Here is a 20,490-nt window from a genome sequence, read left to right on the forward strand (position 1 = left end):
ATATTCTCCATCTCGATTTCTTAGTAGAACTTTATTGAAATGGTCATCTACTTCTAGCTTTTCCTTTAAGTTTCCAAATCTAGTTTCAAGATGGTGGTTTGAAAAACAAAGTGCTCATACTTCATAATCTTCATCTGAAAGTTGTAATCCTACTCTTGTATTGTCAAGCCCATTTATATTTCCTTTTTGCTAAACTTTGATCCCTTCTTTTCAATTTGAATGATACTCTATCTAGCCACAACTGTGTGTCATGCACTGCTTGCAAACCATCCAAATAATTTGACTTGTATGGCTGATTGCAGTTATGAATTTCATCTTTGTTCAAGTCAATTTCCCACTGCCTATCTTTGACACCATTGTTTTTTCCATTGGTTATAATGTTCTTGGGCAGGTAAAACTCACTAGGAAAGCTCCACTTGTCAAGATTATGATTAATTTTTTTTATTTTTTTGCAACTATTTCACCAATTAACTTACTGATCATACTTATATTTTCTTTCTTGAAATCTTGGAATACCCTCTCCAAAATTTCAAGGCCATCCTGAAGAAACATTGAGATTATTCAATCAATATTTTCTCTTTAATTTCATTGATTTTATCCTCTAAGGATGATAAATTTTGTAGCTAGTCTAACTTGACAACCTCGAGGGTTTCATTTTCTTTGTTGACGACTATCAAGTCTCATATTAGAAGTGTGCTTTGTATCTCTATTTTTATTCTCTATTTAATCCCCTTGAACAATGAGCAATAACTCAGTGCATGTTTTTTGTGACCTTTCTAGTTGCAAATCAAGGTTTATATTCACTTGGTTATTAGAATCTAACTCCTCCAGATCTTTAAAAACATGTCTAGCATTTCCCATGTCAAAACATCCATGACCAACATCTATATGTTTTCCATTGTTGTTCTCTAAAGACTTACGTTGTTCAAATTCTAATTTCACAGAACCATAGTCAAATTTTTATCTAAAATTTTACTTGGAAAGTATTTTCCCTGCTTAATTTCTATTGCAAGTTGCTGTGTAATTGTTTCTATTTCTGTAGTTTGTTTTTCTTCTTGTATCTCTAATGAGACAACTTCCCTCTTCAGTTACACAATTGAAGATTCAACAGTTTTTAAATTTTATTTAAGCCTCTTATTTTGTTCATAAACATTTACTGCATCGTTCTTGGTAGAATGATCTGAACTCCACTCGTACTTCCATTGACCAATTGACCTTTATGTTTGCCTCAAACATGAAAATTGTTGACCAATACTGTTGATTGATTATGTATCCTTGCAAATATGATTTGGAGGTGAAAAAAAACCTTGTTTCATCTTGATGAATTCCACTCCTTTTGCTGCCAATTTCATGAGTATCAGGTGATGAGCCCCAAAAATGAGTAATTATATGGGCTCATTCAGCCTCCTAATTCGACTTAATCCACCATTCTCATTATTTTATTGCATGTTTTTTATTATATTTATGCTAATAGAGTGAATTGGGTTAGTTATTATGCCAACAAGTCTAATGTGTGCTTTATGCAGATTTTTAGTCAATTTTGAGACAAAATCAAAGGTTTAAATGAACACTTGGCAGCCAAATTCGTGGAGAGGATTTGTAGGAAGGTGTCCCCTTCATTTATGAGCCCTTACCTCGAATTCTCCACTAGCATCTCGCAGTTCAAGGGCCACCACATCAATTATCACAAGGGTAGCCGAGCAAGGGCTAGTAAAGTTGTTGTTAACTGCAAGTTTTGGCAGCCGAGTTCCTAAAGTTTAGGAGGACTATTGGGGTCCTCAATTTGTATAAATAAGAAGGCTTAGGGCCTCATTTCTATTACTAGTTGGCAGTTTGATTTAGTCATTTTTTAGGTAGTAGGTTACCTTTGCATTTCAGCACATTTGCAAGATTTTTTTTGTAGACAGTTTTTGGGATGTAACTATTCTTTTGATCAATAAAGATGAATCCAGCTTTGCACCAGCTCTAATATTCCTTAGGAGGCTGTAGCTCTTTGGGTTGCGCCCAACCCAAGTGACCAGTACCTCCTTTGTGCACTTTTATGTGTCTTTGCTGCATTCTTAGAATAAAATCTGTTATTTAGATGAAAATCTTGTTTTGTTACTATGTTGCTTTTGATGATTAAAATAAATTTTCATGCTTTAGTTTGATTTGAAAGTTCTCTAAAGGAAAAAATCTTCAGAAAAGGCCATCAAGCAGCCCTTGATCTCACCTCTCCCTCCTTGGGACCATGAGCTGAGACCAAGGTGTCCTTGCTGCCATAAAAACATTGTTCTTGGTTCTTCATGCAATTTTTAGTGTTAGATTCTTAGATGCAAAAGTTAGTACCAATTGTGATTACATGCTTAGATCCATTATTGCTTGGTTTCCATAGTTGTTTTACATGATTTTCTGCCAATAAAATTCTGTTCATCATGCTTATGGTTTCTAGGTCAAATTAGGTTAAATTAGTTAGATCTTTGGTTTTCTTAGTCTTTGTTGGTTAGTCTTGGAAAATAATGTGCAGAGCACCTGTGATACCTCCTCTCCTACCCTTATCCCATCAATGCAACCTGATTCATCCTATAACTCAAATTGTTGCCTCTCATTTGCCATGTTTTCTCACTTTTCCCTAGTTCCTACATTCTTGCACAACATTGCTTCTCTTATCTTCGAACCAAATCCGATCGCCTTAACCACTCCTCATCCTCATTCACCAAATCCTAGACCTCCTCACACCCTTATCTCACCTCCATACCCATTTCTTCACCTTTTTTCCTCCATATGCCCTTCAAAATTCCCTTTCGGAACATCCTGTAGAAGCTACAGTACATCCTGTAGAACCCCTGCAGGCTTCCTGTAGAAGCTCACGAAAGCGGTTTCTTGAGATCTGATCACTATGAAACTATATGGAAGGGTGCTAGGTGTTAGCCTCCTGTTGCAACAGGGTATCATCTTTCATGATTGACATTTTTACATGCCAAATATGTCATACTTTGCAGGCTGCAGTGTTCCATATTTCCACGAGGTGCCATGAAGTATGCTTAGTCCAAATGCACTGTTGTATTCCAATTTTTGATGAGTAGTTCCAATTTTTGAAGAGTTTTCATTTAAGGGAGGTCCAAACAGTTTAATCTTGGTCTCCCTAGGTTTCAATTTCCTGTTTTAGAATATAGAGAATGATATCTGTCCAAACAGTTTAATCTTGGTAGATTTGTAGATAGGTAGAGAATCAAAGGGACCCAACTGTTTAATCCGGGCCCTGGCAGAAATAAGTGTAGATTTAGATAGGAAAAATTCAAAAGAAAAATTGTAAATCTGGGTTTGCAAGTCTAAGTGCACCCAATTCAAAAAAAGAAAAAATGTTAGGAAGTTAGGCTAGGTAGGTAGCTGTGTGGTTGCAGGAAAGGCAATTTATGATCAATTTTGTGTTACAAAGTGCTTTATCTTTACAGATCACAGTGCAGGCAGTTTTCATGCAAGGGAGCTCAAAGGTGGACATAACTAACTCCCCCTTCTTCTAATTCCCCAAGTCACTTACTAACTTCCCAAAGAGGTCAAGATCTGCTTGGTTCCTCTTAGTTTCATCATCATCCATATCAGTTGCCTTGGTGAAGATCTGCTTCACTCAAGGATTTTATTTCTTTTCAAAACTCTTTTCCCCAAAATTAGCCTAAGGTCCCTGACCTTGGCGCCCACTTATAAACTTCATATTAACTACTAACAAGTATTATATAACTCCCTATCAGTTTTCCCCTTTTCCCCTACTAAAACTTTGTATAAAAAATTCCCCTATGTAAATATTCCCCCCTGGCAATATAGCCATATTCTTTCTAAGTTAGGGAAAGAACAGTCCATCTGGGGCTGCTCTTAGCCCATCCGTGTCCAAGCAGGGATTAATCTGACACCTGGCCAGATTAATAACCTCTTCCCTAGCCCTAAAAACCCTCAAAAACCCACTTTTGCCCCCCTTATCCTAAGTTTCCTGCATAAATTTCTAAACACGCGTGCGAAAACCCATGTTCTACCCCTTTTTCCTAAGTCCTAACTGTAAATACATTAACCCGCGCTCGTATTAACCCCCCAAACCCACTAAACCTAAGTTTCAAACCCCACCTGCGCGTGTTATTAAAATTGGAATATTCTACGCATATTCCCCACCTGTATATCCCCGCCGACTCGCCATCGCCGCCAACCGTTGGATCATCCGCCCTGCAGATCTACGGCTGACGGGCCCTCCCATCCTCAAACCGCCCGAGCTTTAGCGTTCGGGAGATGGGCAGTATTACGGTCGTACTCCCGCCACGCGTCAGGCTCTCGGATGTGGCAGAGCCCCTCCCCCCAAAACCGCCCAGGCGCTAAGGCGGTGCGCCCAAAACCACTTACAGCCCTCCCCTGTGACGTAAGCTAAGTCACCTACCGAGTCACCTACCGAATCACCTGCCACGTGGCCTCCTGCCACCATACCCTGTCACTGTACATGCCACGCCACCGTCCATACATGATGACGTCAGCCCACCATGTCATCATGCTGAAGTCATCGCTGACTTCACCCGCCTACGAAGTCACATCTGCTGATGTCATGCTGACATCATCAACACTTTTTGGCGCGAAGAGCAAAAATCGCACTTCAGAGCCCCGGAATCAGTTTTTGAGGCATTTTTTTGGGCCAGAATGGGGAATCTTTTCATTCTGCAGCCCCCAGGAAGCTCGAAAGGCGCCGAATGAACCATTTTTCTTTGCGAAGCACTCAGAAAGGAGTAGAAAGCAGTTTTGAAGAAAACAGAGGCCGAACATCGGCCATTAAATGATGATTTAACACACAACACATCGGAACAGCATCGGTTTATTGCCAAAGAGTATCAGAGGAAGATGATAGCCAAAGAGTATCAGCCGAAGATTTTTTAGGGGCTCGAAGCACCTGAACATTGATGAACGCCCCCAGAAAGTCAAATCAAGAGGCATAAGCCCATCCTTGCCCTCAAATCACAGTTAAAGCTTTAAATGCAGACAGACAGCAGAGATGCAAAAACCCATACACATTTATTCCAGGAAACATTGCAGCAAGCCACCAAGGACAACATCATTTACTCAATTTTGATACGGCGGCCCTTAGCGCAGCCCGAGATATTTTTGCATTTATTTCTGGATAGGATTAGGTTAAGTAATCATCTTTCTTTCATACCTGATTAGGTCAAGATGTAATAAAGGAACTCTGTAGATAGTTTTGCCCTATATATACCGCCCTCTACATTGTTACAAGTGTTGGTTGATTGAGAATTTTCACTAGAGACTCGCATTGTATACCTGAGTTTTTCTATAATCAAAGATTGCTGAAAGCTTGGAGAGCGAACTGACTGTTGTAAATGAATGTTTTTGGAGATATGAAGATGGAATTCTTGTGCTACAGCCTGAAGCAATAAGTGCATCTTACCTCTGTTTATTGTTTACGACTATCTAAATAGTAGAAAGAAAGAATAGCTTAGAATTTGTTTAAATACACTCTATGCTCAATTTCTGCTATTTCTTTATGTTTTCCTCTGATTGAATTGGTTATGAATATGAATTCCTCCTGGCTCATGTTTACCTCAATTCACTTGTGTTGGCCAATTATCTAGGGATTCTTCACTGCCCCTAGGTAGAGCTCTGTTACCTCCATCTGCTAAGCTGATTGAGAGATTCTTAACTGCCTCTCATTACTTAGCATTCTTCCCATCATTTAAACCTGAAATATTGTTTCATGCTCAGCTATCTTGCTCCATTTTACCTCTCTTGTGACCGAAGAAATGCACCAGCAGTTCTCCTCCTTGACTCCACGCCCAATGGTTTGAAACTTCCAGACTATGCCTTGCCTCTCTGTCTGAAAACATCAATTTTCCCACCAAAACAAAACAAAAACCCCCTGAACTCAAAACCTAGCCTAAAATCCTTTTCAACAAAGCTAAATCATAAAGAGAGAGCCCTCTTTGATTGCAGGTTGGCTAGAACCTGCAGTCCAAAGTTGGTCTGTGGTTACCTCGGCCGTATCCTTTTACGGAGCTTAAGGACAACTTGAGTGATAGCATAATGGCGACTCCGCTGGGGATCTTCCTCAGATAATTTCACAAAGAAAGTTGGAAAGCTCTGCTGGGAAGAACCAAACCTTCACAACCACTTTTTCAAGTCTAGTTCTGATCTTTGATGGTGGACAGAGATCAGGCACTCCAAAGTTGATCATCCACCTGGCGGCTCCACATCATCTGCATAATCAAGGCTCCACTGGAGGAACGAACCTGAGAGAAGACTCTTCAAAGTTTGAGCGGCTTTACAGGCAAATAAATCCCATTTCACAGTGTTAATAGTCAGGTCAAATGACTAGGTATGGGGAAGATGAGGTTGAACAAGCTATAAATGAATTTAGAAAGTTGTTATCAGAATATGAGCTTGATGAAAATTTTTTTAGACTGTTGTTGATTAAGATCACTGCAATACAACAGCCTCAAATAAAAATGTGTCTTCTTGATTTGGTCGTGGAAGAACATGAAAATGAGATTGAACTTTTTCACTCTCAGATCCAATCATATAATTTTCAAAATCCTAGAGTTTTTTTTCAAGAACTTCCTTCTCCTGGTCATAAGGAAATTGTATTACCTTCTGACTTGTAGATTAAAGTTGATCATGTTTTCAAGAGAAAGAATGACGTACTGGCTGTAGAGGTGATTACTAAGGCTGTAGCTCTTCCATGAGACAAAGAAAGCCTAGAAGAAACTCTCCCGCATAATGCTTTTATAGATCCTGTAGCTGATTACATGGAGGATCTTTTCAACTCTAAATCTTTAACATATTGTCTCTATGAAGACCAAGACAGTCAGCAAATACCTTCATATGTTAGAATTTTGATTATGGGAGCACAGGACCAGACAATGTTTCTGACTTCACCAACTATCAGTCAAACAGTGGGTTTTCTTCTACAAGTGCTGAAGTGGCTGCACTGATTGTTTCATTTTACCTAACCAGCAAACAAGTGCTGATTAGGGTAGATAGGTAGGATTTGAGTTTTTTGTTTGTATAGCAGCTTGATGCAGTTGATGCCCGAAGTGAAGGCCCTAAGTTCATCAAATGTACTTTCATATGTATATATAAAGTGCCCAGCAAAGGAAAGTTTTTTTTTTTAGAATGCAGAAGCAGTTGAACACTAAGGCAGTCTGACCTGCTGTTCTTGGCCTTCCACAAGGGAAGGCCATCCCCAAGTGGAGCCACTATTAGCCTCCTGGTGCAACAGGGTATCATCTTTCATGATTGACATTTTTACATGCCAAATATGTCATACTTTGCAGGTTGCAGTGTTCCATATTTCCACGAGGTGCCATGAAGTATGCTTAGTCCAAATGCACTATTGTATTCCAATTTTTGATGAGTAGTTCCAGTTTTTGAAGAGTTTTCATTTAAGGGAGCTCCAAAGAGTTTAATCTTGGTCTCCCTAGGTTTCAATTTCCTGTTTTAGAATATAGAGAATGATATCTGTCCAAACAGTTTAATCTTGGTAGATTTGTAGATAGGTAGAGAATCAAAGCGACCCAACTGTTTAATCCGGGCCCTGGCAGAAATAAGTGTAGATTTAGATAGGAAAAAATCAAAAGAAAAATTGTAAATTTGGGTTTGCAAGTCTAAGTGCACCCAATTCAAAAAAAGAAAAAATGTTAGGAAGGTAGGCTAGGTAGGTAGCTGTGTGGTTGCAGGTAAGGCAATTTATGATCAATTTTGTGTTACAAAGTGGTTTATCTTTACAGATCACAGTGCAGGCAGTTTTCATGCAAGGGAGCTCAAAGGTGGACATAACTAACTCCCCCTTCTTCTAATTCCCCAAGTCACTTACTAACTTCCCAAAGAGGTCAAGATCTGCTTGGTTCCTCTTAGTTTCATCATCATCCATATCAGTTGCCTTGGTGAAGATCTGCTTCACTCAAGGATTTTATTTCTTTTCAAAACTCTTTTCCCCAAAATTAGCCTAAGGTCCCTGACCTTGGCACCTGCTTATCACCTTCATATTAACTACTAACAAGTATTATATAACTCCCTATCAGTTTTCCCCTTTTCCCCTACTAAAACTTTGTATATAAAATTCCCCTATGTAAATATTCCCCCCTGGAAATATAGCCATATTCTTTCTAAGTCAGGGAAAGAACAATCCATCTGGGGCTGCTCTTAGCCCATTCGCGTCTGAGCAGGGATTAATCTGACACCTGGCTAGATTAATAACCTCTTCCCTAGCCCTAAAAACCCTCAAAAACCCACTTTTTGCCCCCCTTATCCTAAGTTTCGGGCATAAATTGCTAAACCTACGTGCGAAAACCCATGTTCTACTGCTTTTTCCTAAGCCCTAACTGTAAATACATTAACCTGCGCTCGTATTAACCCCCCAAACCCACTAAACCTGAGTTTCAAACCCCACCTGTGCGCGTTATTAAAATTGGAATATTCTGCGCATATTCCCCGCCCGTATATCCCCGCCGACTCGCCATCGCCGCCAGCCGTTGGATCATCCGCCCCACAGATCTACGGCTGACGGGCCCTCCCATCCTCGAACCGCCCGAGCTTATGCGTCCGGGAGATGGGCGGTATTACCGTCGTACTCCCGCCACACGCCAGGCTCTCGGATGTGGCAGAGCCCCTCCCCCCAAAACCGCCAAGGCGCTAAGGCGGTGCGCCCAAAACCGCTTACCACCCTCCCCTGTTACGTAAGCTGAGTCACCTGCGGAATCACCTGCCACGTGGCCTCCTGCCACCATACCCTGCCACTGTACATGCCACGCCACCGTCCGTACATGATGACGTCACCCACTGACGTCATCCCGCCACGTCATCATGCTGACGTCATCGCTGACGTCACCCGCCTACAAAGTCACATCCGCTGACATCATGCTGACGTCATCAACACTTTTTGGCGCAAAGGGCAAAAATCGCACTTCGGAGCCCTGGAATCAGTTTCTGAGGCAGTTTTTTGGGCCAGAATGGGGAATCTTCAGGGAATCTTTTCATTCTGCAGCCCCCCAGGAGGCCCGAAAGGTGTCGAATGAACCATTTTTCTTTGTGAAGCACTCAGAAAGGAGCAGAAAGCAGTTTTGAAGAAAACAGAGGCCGAACAACGACCATTAAATGATGATTTAACACACAACACATCAGAACAACATCGGTTTATTGCCAAAGAGTATCAAAGGAAGATGAAGAGCCAAAGAGTATCAGCCAAAGATTTTTTAGGGGCTCGAAGCACCTGAACATTGATGAACGCCCCCAGAAAGTCAAATCAAGAAGCATAAGCCCATCCTTGCCCTCAAATCACAGTTAAAGCTTTAAATGCAAACAAACAGCAGAGATGCAGAAACCCATACACATTTATATCATAAAACACTGCAGCAAGCCACCAAGGACAACATCATTTACTCAATTTTGATATGGTGGCCCTGAGCGCAGCCCGAGATATTTTTGCATTTATTTCTGGATAGGATTAGGTTAAGTAATCATCTTTCTTTCATACCTGATTAGGTCAAGATGTAATAAAGGAACTTTGTAGATAGTTTTGCCCTATATATACCACCCTCTACATTGTTACAAGGGTTGGTTGATTGAGAATTTTCACTAGAGACTCGCATTGTATACTTGAGTTTTTCTATAATTAAAGATTGCTGAAAGCTTGGAGAGCGAACTGACTGTTGTAAATGAATGTTTTTGGAGATATGAAGATGGAATTCTTTTGCTGCAGCCGGAAGCAATAAGTGCATCTTACCTCTTTTTATTGTTTACCACTATCTAAATAGCAGAAAGAAAGAATAGCTTAGAATTTGTTTAAATACACTCTATGCTCAATTTCTGCTATTTCTTTATGTTTTCCTCTGATTGAATTGGTTATGAATATGAATTCCTCCTGGCTCATGTTTACCCCGATTCACTTGTGTTGGCCAATTATCTAGGGATGCTTCACTGCCCCTAGGTAGAGCTCTGTTACCTCCATCTGCTAAGTTGATTGAGAGATTCTTAACTGCCTCTCATTACTTAGCATTCTTCCCATCATTTAAACCTGAAATATTGTTTCATGCTCAGCTATCTTGCTCCATTTTACCTCTCTTGTGACCGAAGAAATGCACCAGCAGTTCTCCTCCTCGACTCCACGCCCAATGGTTTGAAACTTCCAGACTATGCCTTGCCTCTCTGTCTGAAAACATCAATTTTCCCACCAAAAAAAAACAAAAACCCCCTGAACTCAAAACCTAGCCTAAAATCGTTTTCAACAAAGCTAAATCATAAAGAGAGAGCCCTCTCTGATTGCAAGTTGGCTAGAACCTGCAGTCCAAAGTTGGTCTGTGGTTACCTCGGCCGTATCCTTTTCCAGAGCTTAAGGACAACCTGAGTGATAACACTAGGGACCCCTTAGGCCCTCTTCTCACCTTCCCAACCTCCTGCAAGTGCCCTAGCCATTTCCTTTCATCAACAACCTCTGCACAGTCCAAAACAGTTAAAGAACATGCATAATAATTCTGCCAACTTACTCAAAAATACAAAAAGATGTTTCTTTTCAGATTTCACTTTAGAAGTAGCCTAGACACATGCACTTAACCTTCCAAAGAATCAATGGCATATTTTTTAGTAGCTTTCATCCTTTTTCTTGCATCGGTATGGCTAGTTGGTAAAACTAGGGTTTGCTAGGGTTTGAATTTCCATTCAGCTTTTTAGTTTCTTTCTGCAGGTAGATTACCTTCCTTTGAGTTAGCTTTCATCGATCAGTTAAAATATTCTTCTAAGATCTCATAGAAGTTGGCTTAAGCTCCTAGCGGACTTGTGCCAGCTGATCAAGTGACAGCCACGACAAGAGCTAGTACTTGTGTATATAGCACCGTCGCTTCCAAGTTTGTTATGAACTACTGGGTTGATAAAATTAAAAAGGGGAGTTCGAGGAGTTGCAGCATTATTGCTGCAATATTGGGGCCCACCAAGGCACCTCCTCTCTTGGACCTAAAGGTGATAGAGCATCATTGACAACATAATCTCTATATTCTCCATTTTCTTCAGTACTTGGCTAATTAGATGAGGTATCTGGACCATCAAAACTCGTGTATTGTTGAGGTGGCACAGGATGTTTCCTAAAATATTTCCAAGGAGAAAATTAGGAACAATTTCAAAATTCTAGCTAAAAATGTATACATCTAAAGACACACAAGGAATTTCAAGCAACACAAAACATGACCAGAAAAGCAACTTCATGTGCTCAATAAACAAGGTAAGATCCATAGTCTAGAAATGATGGCTCATATCCATGAACGACCATTAACACATTGTACCCGAATACAAAACATTGGATGCCTAATACAGAAGGAAGAACTACACATAAAACAATATAAGGCTTTCATAGTATCAATCAATATTGCAAGCATCGGCATCAACATAAAATCGACAAGGGTTTGGAAAACTAAAAAATCTTAAATGTTGAGAAAATATCAGCAAAATTCAGCAAACATTGACTAGGCCAAAAAAACATTATTTCATGATTTTTTTTGCAATAAAATCAAGATGTTTGTAGCATTGGTCTCAATAGAAAAAATGATCAACACAGAGAGTAAAAATTCTTAATTAACCCAACAAACGTGACCAAATTTTCATACCTAAGGGACACATTAAATAATTATAGAAACTCATTTACAATCAAATTTTAATAAGAAAATTTATGTTCCAGTTGAGAATAATTATTTTCAGTGTTGATTATTGCCGATTCGTGCTAGGAATTTTCATATATCTGTTGAAATCCAAAAGCAGAAAACCATGTAGGAATATTACATCCTTCAATTATTTGAACCAATGAGAATTAGTTATGAAAATAATATTGTTCTGAGAGTTAATTATCTAAGTACCAATGTGTCAAGCTTGGAAATCAACTTGTCCATGCCTAAACCTTCTACACTTCTTGCAAACTATTTATGTTGCTATAATATAAGTGCACCTCAACTGGAAAATGAGCTAAATCAAGCATTCCTTTCCTTGAGAATTTCACCCTCTTCCTATACTAGAGACTTAACCATATAAGTACCACAGTGTCTCAAGAAACCTAGGCATTTGTGCCTTGTGTTGGGATAGTTCATATGAATAAGAAATTGAACTAAACTAAAAGTTGAATTGAAGTAAATAGGAAATTGCTAAATTTGGAAGAAAAATGAACTGAATTTAACTTAAGGTACCAAAGCAGGAAATATACTAATGCTGAAGGCATACATGTGCACTCTACTTTACTACATAATTGTGCCTCCCTCACACTTTGATGTGAATAACAACCAATGCAAACCACTTCCATACTGCGGTTATATGTACCTACGACAATAAGAGCACCTGCTAATTGAGTGTGCTCTAACTTTGTGGTCAACCCTACTAGAGCTAAAGCAGGTAAAAATATGACATCATTGACTAATAACAACTATTGTAGGATTTCACAAAATATTTGTGTCAATGTATGGAAAGAGCCAACAAGACTGTTTCCAATCCCATAATTTGAAGCTTGATCTATGTGTTTGATATTGTCAAGCCTAGGCCTATGGTAATGTTTGATGTTGCAAAATTCTATCAAGATATAATTGCAAAATTTATTAAAAAAGACAGCAAACCAAGCATCTCTCTATGGGGATTGATAGTCCCACTAATATGGAGAAGGAAGTACAATAAACAAACAAAAATCAGGTCAATTAGACTAGGAAGTGCAATTAGTAATATTGATATGTAGGAGTTCCAAATGTTACCCCAAAATAATAAAACCAAATAAAATATCAAAATTCATGAACTAAATTATTACATTAGAGAAGTAGATAGAAGAAAGAGTGCCATGGATCAACTAAATCTCTATTAGACAAGATAAGGACATTAAATGTGAGGTGGAAATGGTATTTTTTACTGATGAATCACTGAGAAGGATCCAATGCACTATCTAATGATATTATCTAGATAATATATAGTGTTGAGAGGACCTAGCTCAGTCACCCTAGGATTTAAAAAAGATCAAGAGGAAAATTTTCCCTTCGCACTTGAGGTTGAATAAAATAAACTCCCTAGTCCAAATTATGTAGACATTGATCTGACGTGTACAAATAAAAAATACCACTAACTCATATGCAAAATACTCAACCAAACTAGGTGAAACATAATGCAGGTGGTCTCACTAATCTAGCCCTTATTGATCCATTCATACAAAAAGGACACCTATTACATAGAAATATTAAGTGTTGAAGTTGGATGGAAAAAGAAGGCAATAAATCTAACTAGTCTTTCTTATTAAAGGGAGTTGCAATAATTAAAGATACTAAATTGGTTTTCTTCTTGACTTTTATCATAAAGCATTTACCATATTTCATAAACATGCAAAAATTTGGTCTTTGTTTGAACTCTGCATGTTGATTCCTTATAAGCCCCCCCAACATTATTCTATAGCCTTAAATGGTATCACATTATACATGACCCCATTAATATATTTGGGTGATTCAGAACCAATTGCATTAGTGAAAGAGAACCTGACAACTTTGTATAGCCATCCAAAAAATTACAGATTCTTTTGACTTCTGAGATAAACCATTATCAGTATTGACATCTTCACATTATTTGTGATCTCCCGCAACTATTCACTCATAATTGTTTCTTACTTGATGGTTCATTTTTTTTTGCAGCCAATAATCATGGTCAATTGGATTTTTGACTAGTTGTGACTATTAGGATTCTATTGCTTTCTACTTTGAATGATAACAACAATATTTTTTCACTGTCATATTTTCTTACAAGCTTCTTTAAAGAGTGATTGGAATTTACAAACTTCGCTAAATGAGTCAACTTTTTGACAAAATTCAAAATGCTTGTCCATTTAGGTCTTTTAATTATGTAGAATCCTATTTATTTTTCCAATTGAATGAATCCTCTCTTCCTAGATGTTATTGGTTTTGATAGTCATTTATTTGTTATGGGCACCTTCCAATATTCAAAAGTGAAATAGTTCGAGCTCTCTTTGTATTGGGGTGTCAAGAGCTGAGTCTACCAATCTAATTCAGTGAAATCTACTCTTCCTCTTTAGGAACATTCAATTTTATGAAATATTGATCAACTTTTTACAAAGAACAAAAGAAGCAATTAAACAAGCACAACAATTTGAAACCAAATGCAGTGCAGCCTCTATTCTATAATTTCTAACTACAATAAAATAATGACAATATCAAAGAGGAATATCACCACCTATTACTCATTGTAAACATCTCCTTGGGCTAGTTGTCAATAACATTCTCTAGAGGGAAATATCTTTCTCTTGTTTATTGATCATGAACCATAGAATGTCGGTGACTAGATGTCCCCCTCTCAACATCTTGCCCACACTACAAATTATTTCATTCTATGAGCAATGTTGCAAGAGAAAGTGTCTTAGCAGTAGCCTAGTCAACCCCTTGTATTGTTTCAATTATTTGAGCTTGTTGATCAAAGGTTATCTTGTCTTGTTTCAAGCATTTGAGCTTGTTGATCATAGGTTCTCTTGATCGATCTATGAGGCTTAAATATCTCTAGAAGAGTGTTTATGGTTTTCCCAACACAGTTTGATATCTCTAGTTTGACCCGACAACAATATGAAAAATAATTAGTTAAGTGTTAAGGGGTTTTCATAGTGCATTATATTAGATATCATTTTTTGGGATTCAACTTTGTTAATTAATTCATTCATTCTATGTCCATTTCCATGAGAGGTAGTTGTAACTAACTAATTTCCCACAATTTTTGAATAGGTCAATTAGCACTCATCGTGTGAGGTGATGCTCACAGGGGTGAAGAAGTGGGATTGAAAGTAGTGAAATGAATCACATAGCGTCAATCAACAATTTCAAGGCTTGCCCCGAGTAACTAGGACTTCTCGGAAGGTCACCCATCCCAAATCACCTCTGGCTCAAACACGCTTAGTTGTGGAGTTCTCCCCACAATCAAGCCCACTTAGCTTGCTACCCCATTTGCAAAACCTTAGCAAGTATTGTGCGTTATGAACCACAAGTAGAGTTCCCTTCACACTTTTGGATTTATGCGTTAAGGGGTTTTTGCAGTGCATTATATTACATATCATTTTTTGGGATTCAACTTTGGTAAGTAAGTCATTCATCTATCACAATTTCCATGCATGATTTTTGAATTTTCCACTTAGCACTTGTTGCATCGGGCTATTCTCAAATGAGTGAAGAATTGGGATTGAAACTAGTGAAATGAATCACATAGCATCAATCATCACTTTCAGGGCTTGCACCGAGTAACTAGGAATTCTCAGAAGGTCACCCATCCCAAATCGCCTCTGGCTCAAGCACACTTAATTAAGGAGTTCTCCCCACAATCAAGGCCACTCATCTTGCTACCCCATTCGCAAAACATTAGCAAGCATTGTGGCTCATTAACCATTCAAGTAGAGTTCCCTTCACTCATTTGAATTTAAGTGTTAGGGGTTTTCATAGTGCATTATATTAGATATCATTTTTTGGGATTCAACTGCATTAAGTAAGTCATTCATCTATGACCATTTCCATGAGAGGCAGTCGTAACTAACTAATTTCTCATGATTTTTGAATAGCTAACTTAGTACTCACTACATCGGGTGATGCTCACAGGGGTGAAGAAGGGGGACTAAAACTAGTGAAATGAATCACATAGTGTGAATAATTTCTTTCAGGGCTTGCACATGGTAACTAGGACATCCCTAGAGGTCACCCATACCATATCACCTCTAGCTAAGGCACGCTTAAATATGGATTTCTCCCCACAATAAAGCCCACTTAGCTTGCTACCCCAATTGCAAAACCTTAGCAAGTATTGTGCCTCATGAACCATTCAAGTAGAGTTCCCTTCACTCTTTTGAATTTAAGTGTTAAGGGGTTTTCGTAGTGAATTATATTAAATATCATTTTTTGGGATTCAAATGCACTGAGTAAGTCATTCATCTATGACCATTTCCATGAGAGGTAGTCGTAACTGACTAATTTCTCATGATTTTTGAATAATCTACTTATTTGTCATGATTTTTGAATAATCCACTTATTTGTCATTATTTTTAATAGTCCACTTAGCAATCATTGTGAGACGTGATGCTCGCAAGGGTGAATAAGTGGGGTTGAAACTAGTGAAATGAATCACATAGCGTCAATCGTCACTTCCAAGGCTTGCACCCAATAACTAGGACTTCCTGGGAGGTCACCCATCCCAAACCACATCTAGCTCAAGCGCACTTAACTATGGAGTTCTCCCCACAATCAAGCCCACTTAGCTTGCTACACCATTTGCAAAACCTTAGCAAGTATTATGCCTCATGAACCATTCAAGTAGAGTTCCCTTGACTCTTTTGAATTTAAGTGTTAAGGGGTTTTCGCAGTGCATTATATTAGATATCATTTTTTGGGATTCAACTACGTTAAGTAAGTGATTCATCTATGACCATTTCCATGAGAGGTATTCATAACTGACTAATTTCTCATGATTTTTGAATTTTCCACTTAGCACTCATTGCATTGGGTGAATCTTTCGCCCCTATGAGCATCACAAGCTATCAAAAAAGAATAATATTATCTTACTTCCAACATAAATCCAATGTATCTACTACCCTACCATAGTTGTATGCTCTACAATTATGTCTTTGCCACAGGTTCAAATCCTTTAGTATGTTCATACAAACCATTTACACAAGTAAAATAAACCCCTATCAAAATATAGGAAATCAAATTAAATAGGCAGAAACTAAACAACCAAAAGAGAAATTAACAAAGTAACATCTACAAACACAACTCATACCTTCATTACCCAATGTAAAAGTGGTATAGAATTCATTCAACTATAAGATAATTTGTAACTAACTTAAAGAAACAATGTACCAATGTAACATAACATTTACAGAAAAAATTTGTACCTTAATTATCAAATATAGAAGTGGTCCAGGATACATTCAACTGTGAGATTGTAGCTAACATAAAGCAACAGAGCATGGCAATGTTAAACAACTACAAAATAAATTAACATAGTAACATCTACAAACAAAAATTTTATGCTCATTATCCAATCTAGAGGTAGTCTATAATTCATTCGATTGTGAGAGAATTTTTAACTAACATAAATAAAGAGTGTGCCAATGTAACATAAGATTTACAAACACAACTTGTACCCTAATTATCAAATCTAGAAGTGGTCTATGATACATTCAACTGAGAGACAACTTGTAACTAACATAAATCAACATATCATGCTAATTTTTTTCAAGTCTTTTGTGCCTCCAAGAAAAGAAGAGTGTAGTGGCCTAGGGCAATTTTAGCACTAGGGTTTCCTAGGATGTCAACAAAAATTCATTTTCCAACACAGTTAACTCAGTATAATTGAAAATTTATTCAATTAATAGTATCACTTATTAAATTATATAATAGATTGGACAGAACAAGGTAGAATTTAATTATTTGGTCCTTCAAAGTTACAGTATAACCCACATTTAAAACCTTTACAGATATTCACCTTCTACCTAATTGTTAAATCCTCTATGAACTCTTGTATGATTAAATGAAATACGTGAGTTTGCCTCAGGTATGAACCAATTTTACGCGTCATATTTACTCCAATCACCACAAATTTTCTTCCTCGGGAGTTTTTCTTCTCTGTTACAAGATCTGTATGTGTTGAAGGACTCAAGTCTGATAAAGGAACTTAGATTGGCTTCTTTAGTGTGCTAGGATCATCTAAATCATTGAGGAGCTTCCCGCCACAAACATATTTAGGATTTATGTTGTATAGAATGCAGGTTTTTGAGTTACACCCTAATTTGGATATTAAACCCTTGCTTGTGCCTCAGGATACCTATCTTCCTTTATTTTTATGCCCTCAGACCACTGTAATTTTCATTTTATCATATACCTCTAATTTACAATGACCTTAGGCTCTATAATACGTATAACCTCAGAAAACCTGTCTAACATAGGGCTAGTAGTTTTTCATAGATTTTTAATGTTATTTCCAAATTCTAAGATCATAGAATATGCTCAACCTACTTCAAGAGAAGTAAAATATTTTCTTTCTCCCATATGTATAGAAATCCAACGCAAGAACAAGTAGAGAGAAAAATGCAAAGAGATTGAAACTAGGGTGGAATCTTGCAACACCAAAATAGATTGGTAAGAAAGGGTCTTAAAATCCTCAGAATAAAATAGATGAATGATCTACAAGATGATGATAATTTGATCTCAATTATTTTTTTATAAACTCCTCCATGGGCTTCAAGATGTGAGGGGTTGTGGGTGCAACACCTAATTTTAGGTTCTTTTACCCAAAAATTGATAAAATTTGGGTTGTTACCCCTTTATCAAGACTATATTCTACGGAGACAGATATGGTACTTCACCCCTCATTGACCTTAAATTTGGAGAGGATAAAATAGACCCCTTGCTCGAAATTGCTTGCCATTAAGAAATTGCATATTTGGGTGATGTCTGACACAATGAAAATTACTAGCATAAATGGATAATTCATATACTTGTTGTACTTTTTATGTGACCATAACTTTATTCTTAGAGTAGAGTAGACCTATACGTTAATATTTTTTAATTTTGTCACTTATTATCTAGTCATATATTTTAATATTGATGAAATTAGTCATTTAGGTTAGTCTTTTTTTTTTTGGTCAAATAAGAGTGGAGCCTTCTATTAACCGCATGAAAAAATACATATGTTACATGGCTTTACAAAGTAAGGACCAACAAGGGATGTCCCTATGAATGGTAGCCAACTATAAAACCCAAAATAAAATTGAAACCCTCAACCTAAGGCTTACAAAATAAGTCTCCATTCATGATCCCATGAGATCCAGTGGTCACGAAACTATCGCCTTGGCAACATGCGCCCTATTTTTCTGGTTCACAGACCCGATAAGGAAGGTGAGCCATTTTTATGAATGTTCAGGTCCAGTTTGGAAATTAATCTTTTATCACTTTTAGAACTCGAATTCCATGTGAAAATGACCTTGTTGATCAGACGGCCCTCTGAGATATCGGAGCGGAAACCTGCACGGTCTTTACTCTCCTTTTCGAAGGAAATGAGGATTGTAAACTGCTTATCTAAAAAGCATCGGGTCCGCTTTGGTGGTTAACCTCCGATTACTTTTCCACCTGATGGCCATTCGATTACAAAGGCTATCATAATCCGTGGTCGATGACCTACTAAGAGGCTTGTTGTTTACCAAGTGCCTCTCCCTTTTGGAAAGCTTCATTTTAAGAATTTTTATTCTCCTTTTTTTTCTTTTTTTATTAAATTAATTTTTGAAAATCAACGGTTAAGAATGGCTTACACTTGTGCTTTCTCCTGCTTCCACTAATATTCCTTCTTGTTCAGTCCTGAAAGTATGGAAGTTTTCCATGTCTTTTTCTGCCTGTCTTTGACAATCCTCATGCAATTTCCCCTAGGGTGTCGAATCCCATGCATACCTGCTATAACTTTCTTTGCAAAACAATCCTTCATTCACTAGACAATCAACTAGCATGTTGGCTTTTCTTCACACATGAACAAAGCTAGTCGTTCTCAGGGTTTGTAGGTGGGAGTGGATGCACTGAAAGACCTACAAAAGTCACCAATGTTTTGATACTTTTCCAGGTACTTTTCCATTGCAGATCTGTTTGGCCGCATTAATAACCGATTCTGAGTCAGCTTCAATGATGGCATTATGAGACTTTGACTCAATTAGTATTTCCAGGCACTCCTCTAAGGCCATGAGCTCTACCATGTTATTTGTAGCAGTTCCTAGATGACTATGAAAGATGTCCTTTATGCACCCCTACTAATCTCTAATGACCCCGCTGATGAGCCCCAATTTTGGTACAATTTGGGCTCATTTTTGGCCTATTTTGCTTGCTCAAACCATTAATTTTTATTGTTTATGCATACACTTCTTAGTTTATTCATGTTGTTTGTAGGAGAAAGGATAGGCACTTTATCCACGTAGCTAATGCATTGTGATTCCAGGTTTTGGCATTAAAAGGGAGCAAAAGACAACGAGAAGGTGGCAAGGAGACAACGAGTTGGCATTGCTGACATAAGGAGAGGTTGTCCACGGTTTTGGGGGACATTCCTCGTGATCCTCACCAAGAACTCCGAGCCCACTTCAGCCTCCCTCCGAGCTTAATACACGGCCAGCTGTTCTACAGGAACAGCAGTTCAAAACTGCTCTACAGGAAACAGCATTTATGACCATCCTACAGGATCAGTAGTTAAACTATAGATTGAACAGCCGAGCTCCTAGAATCATGGATATCTGTTGGAGCATCGTTTTGTATAAGTATAGAAGCCTTAGCCTTGGTTAGGTTGTTGAAACTCTCGTATTACTGTTGTAATTTTGGAGCACAGCTCAAGTTTCGTTCTCTTTTGTAAGCCAATTTGGCATGTTATCAGATTATGAATAAAGAAGGCCACTTTTGAGTTAGTTCTGAGTTTTCTCAAGGAGCTATAGCTCTCAGGTGAGGGCCCAACCTG

The 20,490-nt window shown here is 38.1% G+C and overlaps 1 pseudogene; it reads right to left on the reverse strand.

Annotated features, from left to right (window-relative positions):
• Positions 1-441: 441 nt before the first annotated feature.
• Positions 442-19,744, reverse strand: LOC149209643 (uncharacterized; annotated as a pseudogene).
• Positions 19,745-20,490: the final 746 nt, after the last annotated feature.

This window comes from Pinus tabuliformis, chromosome 1_2 (genome assembly GCF_031772625.1).
Source record: "Pinus tabuliformis cultivar Carrire ecotype Pingquan chromosome 1_2, CPIR1, whole genome shotgun sequence".
Lineage (NCBI taxonomy): Eukaryota > Viridiplantae > Streptophyta > Pinopsida > Pinales > Pinaceae > Pinus > Pinus tabuliformis.